General features: G+C 42.9%; 1 long non-coding RNA gene across 1 annotated transcript in view; it reads right to left on the bottom strand.

Annotated features, from left to right (window-relative positions):
- The window catches only part of LOC138109008 (uncharacterized), a 45420-nt gene extending 26341 nt beyond the window's left edge, over positions 1-19079 (bottom strand). Inside the window, exon 1 of the long non-coding RNA XR_011150199.1 lies at positions 18785-19079. This is a non-coding gene — a long non-coding RNA (uncharacterized lncRNA). The remainder of the gene's footprint in view (positions 1-18784) is intronic.
- Between the last annotated feature and the right edge of the window lie 968 nt (positions 19080-20047).

Below are 20047 nucleotides of genomic sequence, written 5' to 3'. Positions count from 1 at the left end.
AGCATATGTCATGTAGAGATATTTTTAAAGCTCTGTGGATATGTGCCATACGTCCCACTGATTCAGCCACCTTGAAACGCAAGGAGCTGTCATTAGCGAAGGCTTGACCCTGAATGTGCAAACTGCATAGGAGCCAAGAGAAAATATGAAATAATAGAGTTACCAAGATATCTTAGAAATAGCTGAGGTGTGAATCACTCCAAAAAGTGACTTTGCAAATGCAAGGCTCATTGGAGCACTTTTCACTGTTTCCCACTTAAGTAATAAAGATCTGTAATTTGTTTTCTGTGTTGCTAATTTAAAGATTTCCAAATGCAACTCCTCTCTGAAGCCCACACAAGAGGTCCTTCCCTACTTTGCCTATCCTGTGAGTCTGCAGTCAGTTCTTTTGAAAAGGAAAATGGCAGTTTAGTGTACCTCAAAAGGTGGCACAGCTGATAGTGGTCAGGAAGCTGTAGATTTTTATTTAGTACGATTCAGTATATAATAAGTGTATTATGAGCGTTCCCTGTCCAACAAGTATTCATAGTAAAACACCTGCTCCGGGATTGATCTGTAACTGTCCAAGGTTGGGGTGAGACCTTTGTTTAAGGCAAATAATCCCGCAACTATTGCTGTGAGAGTTTCATATCTTACTTAGAAACATCTGGTCCTGGTGCTTCTTACAGATGGGATGCTGGGTTAGAGGAAGCTTAGATCACATGAAAACATGTTCCCAAACTTGATTATTTTTAAAGGGCCCCTAAAGGTAGTGTTCCAACATTCCCTTCTAATATATCCTACCAGAGAGGCAGTGCCAGCTTGCAAAAAGGTAACAGTTTGTCCCACACATAAGCCCCTGGTTCTCAGTCAAGCAGCATATGGGTCCCTGGGTATCTTATTGTCTCAGCCCAATTCCCTGGATAAACCAGTTAAATAGCAGGGTTGTGCTCTGGCAGCTCCCACCCTACCTCTGTCCAGGGTGCCACACAGATACCTAAGGAAGCCACTCTGACTCACTGACTACCATGGCTCCAAATAGAAGCAACTCACTCCTACACATTTAATACTTTCTACATAACATTAAAGAGAGTTATCTCATTTTGAAACAAAATCTTGCTTTCCCAGTCACTTTGGGGGCTTCACTGGAAACTGATATTTGCAAGCATACTACATAAAATACTTTTAAAACCACTAAAACCTAATATTCAAAAGACAAAGGAGAATTGAATTTCTACCAGCCCAGGAAAAATCAAAGAGGCCTGTCATTATTTAGAATTGTTTTCTGATTAGCGCAATATGTTGTACTACAGCTGGCCATGTGGAAGAGTTCTGGATGATAAAATAGCACGGGAGAGAGCACAACACATTTTTTATTAAATAAAAAAGTAAATACATTGATGCCTCCAAAGGAAAAGAATAAAGTTGTAAACATATTTCCCAGACTTCAGCTAACAGCAGGAGTTTACAGTTTTTCTGCAGTGGCCAAGTATAATAAAATTGATCTGTTGACTATACAGATCCATAAAATAGTTTACGCAGAGTTATAGTTATTGCCAGTTGGATCAGAAACAAAATTCTTCTAAAGGAAAGTGGCCTTATAAGCATCCTTTTTCCATTACACATCATGGCAACTGCAGGGTAAATGAGGTCCAGGTTTCCTCAGAATTTGGCACTTTGGGTCATTCTGCATTTTAAACAGCACTCATGGACCAAGTATGGGAAGATGGGTGAGATGAAAAGGACTGAAAAATTCTTAGACATTCTTCTCACAGTAAATGCAGATTGTAGACCTTCTGAGGGCATTGCACTTGCCCTGGCAGAGGAAACTGGCTTGTAGAGCACTTTGAAGACAAGTATAATTATTTTATTTTCAGGAGGGGCAATGGGAGATCCTATCTCCTAACCCCATAAAGACAAAAGGGCAGAGAACTGCAGGTGGAAACAGCTTAACCCATCATTAGCACCAGTGTCCAAAACTAGCAGTGATGTTTAGCCTCCAAGTCTCTTTGTCCTCAGTCTGAACCAAATGTTCTCTTCAGAACAGTGTCCCTCAGACAAACCCCACCAGACCAGACTCTCAGCATTGTTACTTCCTGTCATCAATTCAGGTCTACTATTTGGGACGAAGTTAATTAAACCCTTAAGAGAAATCTTTAAAAGGTCTCACTTAAAAAATTCATTAGCATCCAAACTTTGATGATATATGGTTCCTAATCTTGATCCACTAATCTGGATTTGCAGATGGAAACCCAAGTGAGTGGGGAATCAAGGAGCTTTTCTTATAAAATCTGGGTTAAAGGGATGCTGGGCACAGAAAAGGAGGGCTACCTTCTCTCAGGACTACAAATCCATCCCGATGATGGATCCTATCTCCATTGCAAATGTAAGATTAAAAGACCTGCAGAAGATAAATGCAGAACAAGAAACTGAACCCAAAGCTCCAAAATGCCTGGATAATGCCCTAACCACTGGAGTAGCCAATATATTACTTCACGCCTCTTTTTGCCAGCATTAGTCTCAGTGTGACTGAAGAAAACCAGTGCATAAAATATGCAAAAACATAATTCATTATTTCACAACGCAGTGTACACAAAATCCTCCCCAACGCACCAGCATTTAGTTTGAAATATGCCAAGGTTAATAGCTATAATGTAAAATCGTTATCTGCAGCAGAGTATTAATTAGAGGCCTCATGCACAATGCATTAACAATTTGCATGCAAAGAGCGCTGCAGTGGTTCTCTGCAGGAGGCTGGGAGCACGTTATAGCCCTCGGAGAGCTGGAAGACTTCAGGGAAAGCCTCACACTGAGCTATCTTGAAGACCAAAGCAGGCCTGCCCTGTGCAGTTTTTCGGGTCCTCACTGCATTTCTGGTCAGACAAAATTCATTCATTTGCACTCCTCTTGGTGCAGGGGAGCCCTGCAGGCACTGGGGGTGTGTCTCAGCATCAGCCACCACAGGCAGCTTTCTTCCAAATTGTGCCAGGCACCTTCCAAAGCTCCCTGACACGAAACTTTTCTGACTTGCAAGTGCTGTATATTTTTTGGAAGAGTGTTATTTCGATGCAGAAAAGGTCTGATTTGTTTAATGCTACTATTAATAGTCAGTCCTCAAGCCCCTCAGGCCAGTAATTCAGCAGAAGCTACTTCCACAAGTCTGAGAGAAAGACAAAACCAAAAATTTCTGCCATTTTTGTGAATTTTATAACTTTGGAGGGCCTCACTCTCCCACGCGCAACACTTGAATACTCAGCCTTGCAGGACAGCTTTAGGACAAAACATCAAAACTCTCACCAGGGCCATTAAACTTGTTTGATTGCTGGAAAGGAGCACATTCCTGCTTGCAAATACTCACAGGGAGCACATGGATCTCCATCCTTCTCTTTCCTATACTGATTAACCATTGTATCAGATCTTTTTTTTCTCATCTGTATCTTTTCCACTGCTTTTCTGTAGAGGTTACTGGTTGGTTTTTGGCAACTGCTTTCCTTCAAAACGCAACATAATGAAAAATATTTTTCCAAACAGGTGTTTTCCACATCCAAAATAGCAAATATGGTTCTAAGCAACCACAACACACAAGTAGATGTCCCAAGCAGTGTGCATAGATTTTTACAAAGTCTTGGTGAGATCACAAAACCACAAGTGTTGCTATGACCCAGCCCAGTGCGGGGCTGGGGCAGCGAGATGCCAATCAACCCCAGACCATCCCCTGGATCGAGTTTCCCAAAGAGGCAGACTCAGAGGGTGGGTCGAGGGGCGGCTCAGAAGCCTAAGCCACACCCCCCTGGACAGTGCCCGGGTCCAAGCCACCTCCCCCGGTTTGGGAAAATTCCCGGTTCCTCGGTTGTTCACTGGTTCTCTGTTATAACTCCTGCCTCTGGGTTTCCCCCAGTGGCTCTTGTTACATGTATCCTCCCCCTGGCTTGTAACTCATTGGTTGTTTTCCCCTTCCCCCGCGGCTTTCAAACCCCTTATAAAACTGAGGGAAAAGCCTCTCGGCGGGATCCCAGATTAAGATCATTGCCATGTTCTGCTTGCGAAATTTCTGACAATGAGCCTGTTAGAAGCCAGACCAGAATGGCCTCTCTCTACCTCCGAACTACCGTGAGCCGATACCATCGGCTCCTGCCATGTTTCCTCTGCAAAGAAGCCAACTAGCGCGCACAGGAGCGCCTTTCCTGATGCCAAAGTCGCTTCTGCGACGCACAGAAGTAACGCAGCTGGACTTTCTCTGATCGGGGGCACACCAGAGCTCATGCCACAAGCACAGAACTGTGTTACACAAGTAAAGATGTTTGGTGGGACTTTCGAGTCATCATGCACACCCTTTCCCCCCAAGACATGCTGATCTTGAGTCAAATGGCTGATACAGACCCTCATGCAGAAGAAGAAACACACCCCTACAGAAGACCTTTGATCTCATGGACTTTCTATCAGACTGGCAAAGCAACCTGGGAAAGGTGTTTCTTCAGAAGAAAAAATACCAACTTCCTTACTTTTCATCCTGAAGAAGAAATCAAGATTTCTTATTTCAGACAGCTTTCATCTGAAACTAAGAAGGTGCTGTCCTAGCAATTTGTGCATATTCTTTGCTATCTTCCAGCTAAAATCCTACAGCTGGGACAGACTCATGATTTGGCTGTGGGGTATCTGAGTCTCTTATTAATGTGATGTGTCACCAAGCCAGTGGTTAAGATATCAGTCTTTTTACAAAGACTGTTATCTTGCTGCTGAACTCCAGATATGGCTGGGTGACTTGCAGATTTCTGGGTACAGTCCATGACACAAAATTCCTCTAGAAAATTCCTGATCTAATCAGGCCTGGATTTGATACAATGAGGACAAAGTCATTTTCTTCTGGCATTTTTATGCTAACTTATGAGAGAGCTCACTCATGCTTCAGCATATGCCAGGATGCTTACAAATGGTGCTGGCAAAGTTGAATGACTCTAAGGTTACCACAATGCCACAAGTGAGCTGTCCATGAGTTTTAAGATGGATCTTGATAGCCATATAAACAGGATTGTGCAACAGGGTTGTAAGTAGTCAGGGGAGATAAATCATGACCACCCCTCAGCCCTATTCCCCAAGTGGATTAAATTTTTATCAGAGCACTAGGAAGATAACGCCAAATGTCAGGTGTATTCTGCTCCTGGCAGGTACTAAAAGATATTTCATCAAATGCTTTTTGCCCCCCTTTTATTCTTCACTAAAGCTCCCTCTTGGTCTTCCTTTGGAGCTCCCTTTCCTCCCCAGCCAAAACCTGCAAGAGAGCAGGTATTGATGAGGGTTCGGCCTCACCTGTGGGCTGAGACTTTAGCCTAGGAAGACTGATTAGAAAGCAGGAAAAATAAATCTTGCATGTAGATACTGTCTAGCTCGTCACCCGCTAAGGAATACCTCTTTGGGGGCCACTTTGGATTTTTAAGGATTTGTTTTTTTTTCTTTTAATAAAAAACATGCGGATTTTCTGTATTTCAAATTACTCCCTTTCACTTTTCTTTCTGTTTTTTTCCTCGTTTCCAGCTTATATAGGGCAGGGAAAGCATTTGACATGCACAAAAGCCGTCAGTCAATGGCCTCATATCCTTGAATCCCATGAAAACGAAAGTGGTGACTCAATGACAAAGCCCACTCAGTGACAAAACCCTGCCTCTGTCCCTCTTTGGGCCATTACTCCCTATTGTACCCTTTTTCACCTTGCATAAGTCAGCATTCCCAGACTTCAAAGTGGTATCTTTGATCCTCTCAACCTTTTCCTGCCATCTACTTCCGTCACCATTCAAAATGAGCCTCAAGATGAAAGGTGTGGAGATGAAAGAGCAGGAGAGAGAGCTCGGTCCCTAAGCAAAGGTGGGATGCAGCAGAAGAACCAGACCACAGCCATTGGTACAGGCATGAGCAGAAAACACAACTTGCTCCCAGTAAGAAGCCACTTTGCTGCAAGCAGTTTTTAAACATGTAGGGAAGCGATGCCAGCGACAGAGCTCTGCCAGGTGATGCTGCCCTGCTCTGACCCACCAGGGTCACAGCAGGGGGCGAATCTGCAGGAGGAACCAAGCACCACAACACCCTCACAGCCACAAAGACAGATCCTAAAAACTGCATGCCCAGGGGCCCTGATGAAGTCCACAAGCGTCACACAATTCCCACAAACTAAAGGCTTTTGCAGAGCACTCATGTCACTTCTAGAGCCTCTGAAAGAAAGTTCCCTCCAAAATTCCAAAAACAGTAACAGGAAAGTTCAAAAATGCAATCAGAGGTCCCTGGAGCACTTTATACTTTTTTAGACAAAAGCTGTCAGTAACGGGAGCCTCAAATGAAGTTTCACATCTAAATAACAGGCCTTCCCTTCCTTTCAGCAGCACTAGTCACTGCTGGGAGCTCTGCATAATTTTGTGAAATCAGGCATCATGATGAATTGCCTGAATATATTCATTTTTATACTAAGAATCTATTCACGGTGCCAAATTCTGCTCTCATTTCTACCGGGGTTACTTGAAATAATGAAGTCACCTCTTTTATCTGGGTAAGTTCAGGGTTGTCTGGCAGATCTTTCTGAATAACAGATATTCAAGTATTTTTCAGCACCTCTTTTCTCAGGAACAGGATTTTTCCTTAGCATTTAAATATCCAAAATATAGATTTTAATTTTTTTAAATGACGTAGGATTTTCTTGCAAATTGTGTTTGTAGTGTCAAGCTTTTGTCTGCACAAAACTATTTTGATAATTCCTTCCTTTTGGTCACAGAAGTATTTTGATGAAAACAATATTTTGAGATAATCATTTGAGTGATGTTATCAGCAAAAAAAACAAGCCTTTTCAGAATCTTACAATTTCCTGACAAATTTGGGAAACAAACTACTTAACTATTTGAAATGCTGCAGCTTGCTTTAAAATACTTCCCCTCTCCAGTCTGTCTTATTACATCCCTGACCTAAGATCACAGCAAAGACAAAACTTCAGACTTTCCCTGCTTCACAACAAAAAAGAAATGAGAGGACAGCAACCCTAGCAAGTCCTGAAGGACAGAACAATTGGATTCAATATTGTGACCCCAATGGTTATTTGATTCTGTGAATATCTGTCCCCCCCAAACCCACTGCAAAGGCATTCCAGATTTATATCCTTATTTTGCTGGGGGGGGGGAGGGAGGAGGGGTGGTGGGTTGAGAGTATTACCTTGGGCTGTTTTTTTTTTTTTTAATGTGCGGATTCCTACATTAAACCTATGAAAAATACCCCAGCATGTTCAAAAAGCACCTGTGAAGTTGAAGAGTTGCAAGAAGAGCCTTTCTGGAAAGAGCTGATCCATTAGGGCAACCCTGTACACTCTGCCCAAGCTTTGCAAAACTACCTGGGTCAGTGATAATTATCATCAAGGTAAATTATATTCCCTGTCATGTCATATCACAATTAACCAAGCAGCCATAATCATCATCTATCTTGCTAAGCCCCTGAGTAGGCAGTTTGCTATCTGCTGTTGAGAGATAAGATAGATGCCCACACAGCTGTGAGAAGTGTCCTATTTCTTGGCTACACACAATCCATTTCTAAGGCAATAAATGCCCAGCAGTGTGCTATTCTGCTCTCTGCCATAACCCTTCTCTTCCTGCAACCTGACTGTCACAGGCACTCTGCCTTTCTCCCAGCAGCAGCCTCGTTTATCCACTTGTCCATCGTTTCTCCAAGTGTGGGCATGCAGTAGGAGATATGGAATGCCTGTCTGCACTTGGAGAAATCAAGCACCAGCAGATAAATGTATCCCTCCCAGGGGTGCCCAATCAGGATTAATCAGCAAAGGCAAGAGATGGCAAAGCAGAAGTCTCTGGTGCATAAAAAGCACCCTTAGCCCTTAGAACTAGAGGGTGCCTCCCTGCTTCGGTGCACCTACACTTACACCTCCATGAGCCCAAAGTCTCTAAACGCACCAGATTTCCTTCAGTGTATTCTTGTACCTCTCTCTACCTCAGCTGCCATCTGGCTACTGGAAATCAGAGCTGCTGACATCAAAATGTTTATAACCAACCTATAGCACAGCTCCCACCAACAGCCAGTCAGCCCAGAGCCATCCTTCCGCTCCTCATAAACAGCCTCAATGAGAGCAGAAATAAAATCTCACAAATGGTAAAATTTATAAATACTTTTGATCATTACTCACTGGCCTCATAAATCTCTCACACATTAGACAGTCATACTAAGAGGACACAGAAATTTTGCTGTTAGTGCCATAAATCTTTCTCATGTTCTTTCTATGGTTATAATAATAGAAATTTATTGTTGCTTTCGTTTCCTCCCATATTCTGTGTAATTAATCTCGATGTGTTGCCATGTACATTGAGAGACAGTACATTTTGTGCCTGCCCATTTGTATTTTTTTTCAACAGCAAGTCCCATCTGAGTTAATATATTGTTTTATATTATATATAACCACTGACCATAACTCAGAACACAACACATTTTCATTTTGTTGCCCCATTATTTTTGCAGTAAGTCGATACGATATGAGGTGAAGCATGCCTTGCTCAGCACTTATCGATCTGTCTGTTTGCTCATTGCTTACATCAAAACACCACTTGTCAGCTCTGCTCTGTTATGATTACCTTATCACACAGGAAGAGACAGCCTCAAAGAGTAAACGCTAGGCAGCATCCAAGGTCAGGTGACACTGAAAACCAGCCCAAATGCTTTTGAGCAAGGCAAAGATCAGCATCTAGCGCTTCAGGATCAAGTCTCCTTTTTATGCAGGGCAACTCTACACTGCAATGAGGAAAAGCAACTACTGTAGATAGAGGAACATGTCAACCAGCTCTTGCAGCACTGAGGCTCAATGTAGGCAAGGTGGTAGAGTCAGAGTACTCCAAAATGAGAGGAACCCCATGGACCACAAATGACAAGACAAGCTGTCTTAATTTTTTGGTAGAAAAAGGAATTTGGAATATACCCAAAGCTTGTCCATCTTCCTATAAGGACTGCTGACCTCATGGCAGATTGCAGTGGAGCAGAAACATGCATTGGTTTGGACTTTTTACTTCTTCAGCAGATGCTATGCACACTAGAAAAGCACAACCCTGCTTGTTGAGGACACTTAGACAGTTGTGTGTCAATGTTGCATATCACTATCACCTTGGACTGGGACCAAATGTCCAACATGTCACCTCTCTGCATATTCAATACACTAAAACAGTGCATGGCTCATTCATCTTGCCCTGGCCTCATGTGATGACACATATGAGCAACAAAAATCACTGCCCCCTCTTTCTTCCATGTTTCTCTGTCCCCTGCAGATTTCGGCTCTCAAGTTGTTCAAGAGCTTTGAAATACACATTTGGAAAGGCAACTCTGCTCTTTCATAACATGCAGCAGGGCAGTGCCTGAATAAACGAATATGATTAGTGAACCTTTGCTTAAAGGATCGATCACTTTGCCTATGTAAAAAAAAAAACTATGGAGAGACAGATGCCAACTCCCAATGCGCTGATGCATTTTGGAGTTTGTCAGTGGGGTGAGGGGGGAAGTAGGGCTGTGAGTGACAGCAGAGCTTCTTGAGGATTTGGGTCACATTGTTTTAAAACTCTGGACAGGAAAGATCAAAATTTATAGCTGGTGTACTGATTGACTGAAATAATGTACCCTCCTATCTGGAAAATGGCAAAGGCCCAGTAGCAACCTCCACTGCACAGTTGTCCTACTACATGAGGGTCACAGTTTTAAGCAAACAGATTTCCTGTACTTGGGCATGTGCATAGAGGTGAGCCTCTGCAGAGAGAGAAACTTACAAGGTCGTTTGGAGCAAAGAGAACCCTAAGTATTCCCTGACACATTCTAGGGTGCTGTGCAATGGCAGTGTGCAGAAAATGTGAAAACCCCTCCACAGAATGTGGATATTGCTTATTAACAAACTATCATCTGTTTCAATCCCATGCTTTGGAGGCACTAGGCAAAATCAAGAGATGATGCTAGCCACCACAAGCACCCTAGAACCAAAACACAGGGGTCACAAACCCTTGCACACTCTACTACATACACTCTCTTTTTCTGCCATCTCTTCTCTGTGGAACAACATGTAGAGGACTTTCTGGGATGACAGCCAGGGTTGGCATGTGATGGCTTGGGGGACACAACGAGAGCTAATTCACCATGTGAGGCTCCATGCACTGTGTCAGGGAGCTATGTGGAGCACGTCACTTCTGCTTCTCTCAGCACAAGGCTGCAAAACAGGTTTAGAGTAACTCATTTACACTGTACAATGCCAGCACCCAGGAACTCAACAGTCCACATAAATACTGATCAAAATTATTTCTTGTAACGCACTTATGAAGAGGAACTGAAGAGCATTTCCATGCTCTGCATGGTTTGCATTACCGGTGTGGGTTTTTTTAATAATGTAATCCAATACATTACAGCTAAATCTGATGAGGAAACAGCTGACTAGAGCTGACTTGTGTTCCCTGATTCACAACTGTTTGATTTCACTTTCATGTGCTTGATTTCTAATTGCCACCTATCCTAGCCAAATTGCAGCCTACACACCACTCACTGCTGGTTACAGAGAAAGGGGGACTCACACCCCTTCCCTCACCTGCTCTGTGGACTGATCCTGCCCTTACAGCAGAGCCCATTTGTGACCTATACAACACTATGTTTTTCTCTTTGATGCACACAGTTTTCCTACCATGTTTCTCCCGTAAACTTCCCAGCTTCAGCTTTTGAGTTTCTCATTTTTGAGAGTCCATGTTCTCTATCAGATGGTCTTTGACTTCAAGGCTGCCAAAAGCAGCAATCCCCTACTGAGGTTTGCAGAAAGCATGGGCAGCATCCTTCCCCTTCTCTACCAGAACAATGAGGGGCTGCTGACACTAAGCTACTTGCATTGCCTGGTGTTTCCATCCCCTGGGACGATGGAAGGGAAAGGCGCTAATGATACAATGCAATGTACTTCCAGAAGGAGGTAATCTAGTTGGTACCATATTACTTTGACAGCAAAATCAGTGAAAGGAACATGCATGCTGAAGTGTTCGGTCATTTGGGGAGAGTTCCTATGAGCTGTGGTGGCTGGGCTCTTTGCTGTGAACTCTGAGAAAATTAGATAGAGGTGAGCTAACAAAGAGAAAATCCTGAACTAAACCGAAGCCTGTGTGGATCCCAGAAAAACAGAATAAATTTCCCCTCTTATTCCTCATCTTTTGGGATGAGGGTTTTCAAAACCTGCAGCTTGGGATCTCTGATCTAAACGCTTCACTCCTCGAAGCCCTGGGAAAGCTGGTATACGGTCTGGGGAGTCTCCACTAAAATTTATCTTACATGTAAATCAGTGCAAGGAATGCCAGGGTGCACCAGCCACTGGGGGTCTGCTGATGTCCTTTGGGTCTTTAGCCCTTGGCATCATCTGTGCAATGGGAGTACCTCCAGCCTCCTGGCTCTAATGACACTGAAATGGTCAGAAACCACAGCCCAGCTGACAGAGTGCATCTGAGCCTTCATTTGAATACTCACAAGAGGAAAAAAAGGGGGGAAAAAGCTCTTCTATTCAGTTCATTCCTTCTATTATTCTTCTTTGCACATGCTGCGTTTGTTTTTGTCATTAGGTTTCCAGTGTCCCTAATAAGATATTAATGAGATGCTAATTCAACATGCAAATTACAGGAGACTGGCATGGCAAGATTGCTATATTTAGAGTCAGAGCAGGATTTTAATGGCTGTCTTCACCCATCTTGTGCCTTTTGTCAATTGCTTTCTTACTCCAGTGAGCAGTCTCACATCCCTGAAGTGTCTAGGTGACCTTGGAGGTTAGGAAAAAGACAAAAAAATCTGGACTGTATTTCCATGGTAGTAGTGAGAAAATCTCACTGAGTTTCAAAGACACTGTCAAAAGGAAGTCCTCCTTGAAAAAAAAAAAATTAAAACAGAAAGACCTTGGAGCCTTGCCCATTCAGGAGAATAGCAAGGAGAAGGGAGAAATGAGATGCTCATTGCCACATTGCAGAGTTCAGGAGTGATGCCAGGATCCAGGTATGACTCCATCACACAGCCTGGTCTGGGGGAGTGGAGGAGAGGGTTTTATCTGTACCCTGTGGTCCAGCATATGCAGCATAACCTGTCCCATGCCCTGAGGCACAGGCAGGGGCTCTGCTCCTCCATCCATAGACACAGTGGGGCTGTGAGGTGTCTGCCTTGAGATCACAGCAAGCACACCAGTAGTTTGCACTCCTAAAATGAATGCTGCTGGAAGTATTCCCTTAAGAAAGCAAGCAAGCTGCATGCTCAGGTATTGAAGGATGCTAAATACTCAGGATGACACCATCCATTCCTACCACCTTTGAATTCCCATGACATGCATCTCTCCCAGTCAGCGTGAAAGAGCACGTTCTTGCACTGAACTTGAGGGTCAGCTGTGCAAGTCTCACCAGAACTCAAGGCTTCTATTTTGTCACCTCGAAACTGAGAATAAGGATAAAGTCTTCTATTTACAAATGTTGTAGCACCACAGACTACAAGAAGAGATTTGTAAGCACAGTGCCTTTAAAGGTGCTTAAGCCTGAGAGAAGATCTAGGTAGTAAAAGCAGTATGTCCTTTCTTGCCAGAAGGTGTTATCAAGTACCTCACTTCAGAGGATATCATGAGAGGCTTGCCTTTTCAGAAGCTTGATAACCATGTCCCATTGCAGGGGTCAGTTTTCAGAGTGCTGGGACACCCTGTCCTGAAGCAACTGAATTCTGCTTCTGATCACACCAAGGACCAAGTCCTTCAAACTACGGACTTCAGAATACTTTTAAGAATAAATTGATTTTTAAATTATTATTCTTATTACTGAAAGGTGCCAGCAGCAAGCTTACTATCTCATTTGCTGTCACCATGTTATCATGTGCACATCAGATGCTCCCAGCCTCATGACTAGTACACACCCAGCTCCTGCCAACAGTCAGTCCCACTCACAGAGAGGCTTTTGTGTCCTTCTCAAAAGCCTAAAACACCTTTTTCCAGTCTATGCTGATACATGTAAAGGGACACCCAAAGGGACTAGCTTACAAAGTTACTGAGTTCCCCAAACTGCATTCTCAAGTTGTGGAAACCAGTCACAACCGCTGAACCACATGTCTGCTTGGGCAGGCATTGCCCATTCAGTATTTGCAGCTTTGTGTTCCAAGCTTCTGGCTCACAAACAGCATTTTTAGTGTTACTCTATTTTTAGATATTACCCTGAATTTCTGGCTGGACCTTTGCTTGCAGACAGATAGCCCCATAGCTCTGATGCTTCTTACAGGTTTTGATCATTTGCATCAGCTGAGAAACTGGCTCCTATTTTATGGATTTTTTTCCCCCCTCTGAATCACGTCTCCTGACTAAAATGGTACCAAAATCTCTGTAGACTTCTTCCTCCCCCAGTGGTTTCAGCTGTTTTTATTGCTCTGAGGCACCAGACAGTTTTGTTAATAACAGTAAATCCTTTTAGCCTCTGGTTAGTGCAGGTTGTGCTGTGATTGACAAGGTAATAAAAGTGTTAATGAGAGAAACTGGCACAGCCAGAGATCAATAGTTGCCAATAAGAAAAACAATTCTGGTACTTAATTTTGTAGAATTCCCCCAAAGCGGTTGAAAATACATCACAATCGGTCTATTTTATTGTTTAATAGATGTTCTCTCCCTGGTGGTCTCAGATAGAGATCAAATTAACTGGAGATTGGGTGAAATGGCAGAGAAGGGAGGAGGATTTTCTTGTTCCTCCTAAGTTTGCAGGACTGTTGGGACATGGAGCTCTAGGGCAAAGCCATTTCTGAAATAAATGTGTTTGGGGCTACACCTTTCACATCTAGATGATTTCCCAAATCACTCCTTTCTGCACATTTTTCCTACAGTACAAATACAGGGGGGGAAGTAGCACACAATGACAGCGGCAGTGCCAGTGGTCACATCGAGGTTATGGCCAGAAGCTCAACCATAATCAAAATGCTGATTCAACAGTGCTGCCCCAAAGGGCAAAGATACATGAATGCTGAAGGAGTCAGGGAAAATGCCCTTTGAAAAAGAAACAGTTTTAAGATTAGTGCCAACCTGGGTTTCTGAGAGCTAGTCAGAGTGGTAAAAGCAGATGAAGTGCACACAACTTGTACCACAGATTAACATCAGTTTCTTTCTAACAGGCTCCCATACACAGCACACCCTGTGTGGCCCTAAACACCATGTAACACCCTAAATCTCCTCTCACAAATCTGTCTGGTGCCAGATGCATATAAAAGCCTAATCTCATTTCAAGGGCAGCTGTTAAACTTAAGAGAACGTGTGCTGGCAGTAGGAAGCACTGCCAAACTGGAAATGCAGTGAGGGGAGGGAAATGATTTCAAGACGAGCACAGAAAGGCTGTAAGTCAAATGGAAGAGAAACTGCTGTGCATTCGTGAAAGTGTGGAGAAGGGGAGAAGGATCAGTCTTTAACAACACAAAAATGACTGTGAATACATTATCCAGAGGCTGGTTGGATTATGCATGGATGGTAAGACTCTTAGGGCAGCTTAATGGCGACAGCTTGTGCGGTCCCACTGGTCGTGCATGGAGAGTACCAGCAAAGTCAAAGACGAAAGGAGGCCCCTTCGCATGGGCTGTGCTCCTGGGGGATGCTGCTGTGGGATGCTGCTGTGAAACCCCTTCTCAGGCAGGACAAAGAAATTGCTGGCTCCAGTTCTGACAGCAATAGTTTTTGATATATATATACATTATTATCTGACACAAAATTTCCATTTCTACCCTGCGATATGAGGGGTTCAAGGCATTTTGCTGAACTGTGGAACACAGAGGAGTAGCAGAGGATACTGCTGCAGGGCTGACTTTGGATTCTAAGCCTACCAGTCATCAAAATTGGTGGTGAAAACTTCACCTATCTTGATAAAAAGCAGAACCTGGGCAAAGCTGAAGGCTTTCATAAATAACTTCACCTTTTTTTTATGTGTGGGAACGATATGCATGCTCTAATGTAGACTTTTCTAGTACTACATCTCACAGGTGTCTGTGGGCTTTAGGGCAGGCACAGGGAGGCTGGCAAATGCAGATGCTCTCACTTTACATCAAGAAAGTTCTGCACAGTGATAAACTCAGGCTAATTCAGCTACACAGGTAGGCAGACAGCAGCATACCAGAGGAGTGCTCTTTCCTGAAAGCTTTGGTGCGAGCTCAAAGGACCTGTGAGCCACATTCTCACCTGGCAGGAAGAGTCATGCCTGAATATTCCAGCATGGGCCCTTAAGTTTTTGAGTAAAACTACATGGAGCCAGGCTGCAGGTCCAGTTGAGCATGCAAGGTCTCTAAATGCAGTCTCTGACAAGGCAAATACGGATTTCTGTGGAGTAAATACAACTATAGTAGAGCCAAAAAGAGTAGGTAGATCCAAATCTGTTCTTCCTTGCTCCTCCCATCCCATTGCATAATTAAATATTCCTGCCTGTAAAGAGGGGGGAATAATTGGAATCAAAGAGCATGAAGGGAGAGATCAGCATGAAAGGATATCCAGATGAAACCAAGGGGTTTGGCTTATCCCTTTGGCTTTATCCCCCTTTTCTCATCCTGTCTGTATTAATGTGGTGCTAAAACCTTATTGTCTGACTGCATTATTATTAATGGCAACGGGTACCCCAGAGGTCAGGGTGGCACTGCAGCTTGCCATTCACTTTAATTATCGATGCACATCACCAGCTTCAGAAATAAGAAGAGATAAGATGAGGATTATTGAATCCCATCTTACACTGTGTGTTATCGTACACTCTACATCCTGATCGGTTCCTATCAGCTTTTCTCAGCTCACTGCAGGAAGGGAGGGGAAAAGCAAGAAGGTTTTCTCTTTATGTTTTCATTTTTCCCACATCTTTACAGATTTGGCCAAAACAAATTCCAACCATCACACTAATGGCTACATCTGCCCAGTGACTTGGCTTGTGGCCAAAATATTTAGATATTTAGCTCTTTAGATATCCAGATATGAAGGTATTTAGACAAATATCAGAAACCCAAATATTTAGATGTGTCTGCAGTAGTTGTTGCTGTACTTCAGGACTATCACTGAGACAGGTACAAGTACATGGCTTAGTTGGTGGGAACAGATCAGACTAAAGAGAACATAAAGATGTAGATAAAATTCACCATTCTCTGATAAAACACACCATTCACTGTCATTTTACCCAGATTCAACACTGAAGTAAATAAGCTGAATCAAAACAGGGGAGGGGATAGGTTTTTCAGACAACAAAAAAAAGTAATAGTATCTCAAATGTATATCAAATATATAAAGTATTTTCCCAGCAGAGTCTTTCCAGCCCAAAGAGCTCTCTCTTACATGGAATATTCAAAGAAAGAGAATTGCTAGGTGAAAAAAAATTAACAGATCCTCTGCATCTGCAGAGAGTCGCCCCCACATATTGGGCATTCCACTAAAATAATCATAATATATTATTCATGGAAATGTATGCAAAAGCCAAACAAGAAGAGCTATCCATATGCACTAAGTACCCATGCTAGTTTTGAAAGGCAGCTCAGAAGAAATGGTAGCCTTTTATCTAGCCTGTCATTTGCAAAGCATGTAACTCAGCTCTCAAGTTCCAACATGTGGATGCTAAAGAGCAGGAGCAGAGGAATTTTCCAGCTGCTGAAGCATTTGTGAAGTTTTTCCTTTCTCATGCTTTAGCAGCTGGAAAATTCCTCTGCTCCTGCTCTTTAGCATCCACACCAACAGACTACACTCTCCCAAAAGTAACTCATCGTGTTTGTTGGTGATAAAACAAGACTAGGAGAAAGGAGGTTGGAATAAAGCTTCCTCTGGGGAGCACTGCCCACACCAATATATGGCTTTTCCCTGTTTTCATGCAAGGCACACGTAGCCTTGTTAGCATTTCTTTTAACACCTCCAATCAAGAGGCAGGTAGGCCTGCCACATGAGTTAAAGAAAAGGTCTTTGACAACCCCCTTTCCAAACTGAAGCTATGAAATATGTATACTTTAAATATCTATATATATGTATGTATATATATGCCGGCTCCACTTGGCTCCCTTTCAAAGCATGATGATTACCTCTCAGAGATGCAATGACAAGAGGCGCCTTTGGCAATCCCACAGTCCCCTTCTCTTTCTGAGAACTGGCAGAATGAAGGGAAAGAAAAGCCCAGAAGCCTTTTTTAGCCTCTTTATTTTTCTTTGTCACATCATTAAGGGTTCAATGAATCTCCAATTAAATTTCCCTGACTGCTGTCACGATTTTGATTGATAGGTGTCCTTGGATCAACCTCAGTAAGGCATGTTGTTGCACTAAACCCCCCCTTTCCACTCACCATCCATTATCAGCCCCTTGTCATCATTACCTTCACGTGTCAGTTCATTTACCACAGAAATGGTGTCACCAGCCGATAGGGGCAATAGAAAAACATTTGTTACAAATAGGGAAAAACATTCATAAATCAGGTTGTGCTTCAGCCTGAAACTCATGGAGAAATAGTGTATCTCCAGTATGCTTGTACACCAGTTGCCCTTATAAAAAACTCTAAACAAAACACACACACACACACACACACACACACACTCATTCTCAGAAGGAACAAACAAATGGGGCAGAGCCATGTGCAGATAAAGCTAGAACAGGTTTCACAGCTTTGGGCTTTCTTCATTTCGAACCCCCAAAAAATCGGAATCCTTGAGTTAACTTCAAAACTCTGACACACTAACAATATTTAAGCTACAGAAGATAAGACTCTTTGCTACTGACACTGTCTGGAGATTTTCTACCAAAACAGTTTTTCATCAAAAAGCAAATGCTTTGTCAAAATTATAGCCATTATTATGAAATGGTCATTTGTGATGAACTCCTGATTGGGAAAAAAAACCAAACAAAAACAAAAAAAAAAAACAAAACAAAAAAAAAACAGGAAGAAGGGAACAGGATATTTTAGGCTTCTTGAAATCTCATAATTTTTTACTTCATCTGTTTAGAAACTGTATAATAAAAAAGGTATTATTAAAAATGAAATGTATAAAGCACAATATAAAGTCTTAAATTCATGAAAAAAGTATTTAAATTTAGTTAATCTGATTCAAAAGATACATAAAAATTCTCTTCTGACTTTTGCAGCTTTGTAACAGAATTTGGCTCTGTTTGGGAACTCTTCTGAAACTCAGGATATCTACATGGGGTGGAAGCACCATTCTGTGTTTGGCACCAATGCAAGGAGCTGTGCTCACAGATTTCAAGTCACATATGAACTGTCCCACTCTCCTAGCTAGGACAATAGCCAGGTTTTGTTCCCTGTTTGCTCAGCATCTTATGGAGTAGGAATCTGTTTGTGACAGACATGCCTGTCCCTGCTGTGATTTATCATATAAAAAGGTCTTTATACATTTTGCACCGAGGACTGTATCCCCAAGGACTGACACAGAACCACTGCTGCAATCCCTTTTCTTTTTTCCTCTGATCACCATGAAAGGGTGGAAACACCCCCAGATGCCTGGCAATTGACAACTCAGCAGGGAAGGCATGCCCTTCAAAAATAAATAAGTAAAACCAGAAGAGCCTTACTAAATTATTTGTAAATGAAACCTAACTGCAAGCGTGCTGCAACACACCATCATCCCCATGACAGCAACAGCTCCTGGTATGGGAGGCAGCCAGCACACATTGCCCTGAAACCCTTAGGGCTCGGGGAGCCACAGCTGCCTCTCATTTGTGTGAGTTTCATCCTTTGCTAGAGGTTTATCCACCACAGTAAGAGACAGACATGTTGCTGCAACATACTGGACAGTTTTACCCAAGATCCAGTCCAGTCCTTACCTGTAGTTCCCATGAGCTCCATCTATTCCCAGGGAGACAGCCAACCTCAAAATGGGGGAAGACCAGCTTTTCCCTTAGAGAATGTTTGGAAGACCATCTCAGCAATTAAAAAGTTTCACTGCTATTGAAATTAAAAGGATTAATGCTTTCAAACCCCAGGGACCCCTGGTTCATCAATCCACCAGCACACACTTTTTCCTATCTGCTTATAACTAATTTTAGCAGATACATCCAGGAGCAGCAGGACAGTGAGTTCACACAGGGCAAGGGCTGCTTGGTGAGCACAGACTGCAGGTTTGCAAAGGCCACTCTGGAGCACCACAGCACCTTGCAATTTGCCCTGATTTATTATGCAATTAGCAGTGAGTGCATCTCAGTGCACTAGGAGAGACAACACTGGCAGAGCTCAGTGTTTAAAGCTGACTTTGTACTCAGGCACCTAAATAACTGCCCTGGTTTTCTTCACCAATTTGTCTAAAAATGAATGTAACTTCTACAGATTCTCAGTGCAGAAAATCTCAGTCAAAGACCACAAAACTATGAACCATGATTTTAAATGGATGACTTTCATGTAGCCTCATCATACTGAATGCTACAGGCACAGAGAAGAGACTTAGTTTACTGTAAAGCCACAGTGCAAATGCTTACTGGGGAATGGAGATGCATAGACAAATCAGAGATGAGGAATTCCTGTGGGAAATCAAGTCATATGGCAGCTATAAAAACCAGATGCACATGGAGATGTGGAGAAGGTTTTCAACACATATGCATCGACCATGATAAACACTAGACACAGAAGGGCTGGGTGGACCACATATGGCTCCTCCCCACACCCAGACCATGCCAGCAGGTGACAGAAGAGGGGGTGAACATAACCTTGCAAAGGTCAATATGACTTCAATTGTCCGATTTTCTCTTGCTTTTGTTCAGTCAAAATCCTCTCTTTGTGGCAGAACTCTCAACTCCTGGGCCCTTCACAAGATGGATCAGAAAAATGACAAAGTCACTCACTGCATTTCTATTGAATATTTGTTCCAGTGGTTGCCACTTGCTTGGTGGATAAAGGGAGATAGGGCAAGATAATTAACTTGGGGCTTTTTTGGATGGCTGTTCTGAGGTCTCCAAGTGTGCCCCAGCTCCCATAGCCTATTGAATGTGCCCTCAAGGCAGCTTCCCTTCCCTGTGCCATTCACAGCAGTATCCCTGTTTTAATTCTTCTGTACATTATTGAAAGCCTCTAACCTAGCAAATAATTTTGTAGGG

The sequence above is a fragment of the Aphelocoma coerulescens genome, chromosome 4 (assembly GCF_041296385.1).
Source record: "Aphelocoma coerulescens isolate FSJ_1873_10779 chromosome 4, UR_Acoe_1.0, whole genome shotgun sequence".
NCBI lineage: Eukaryota > Metazoa > Chordata > Aves > Passeriformes > Corvidae > Aphelocoma > Aphelocoma coerulescens.
This window is presented reverse-complemented; position numbering and strand designations above follow the sequence as displayed.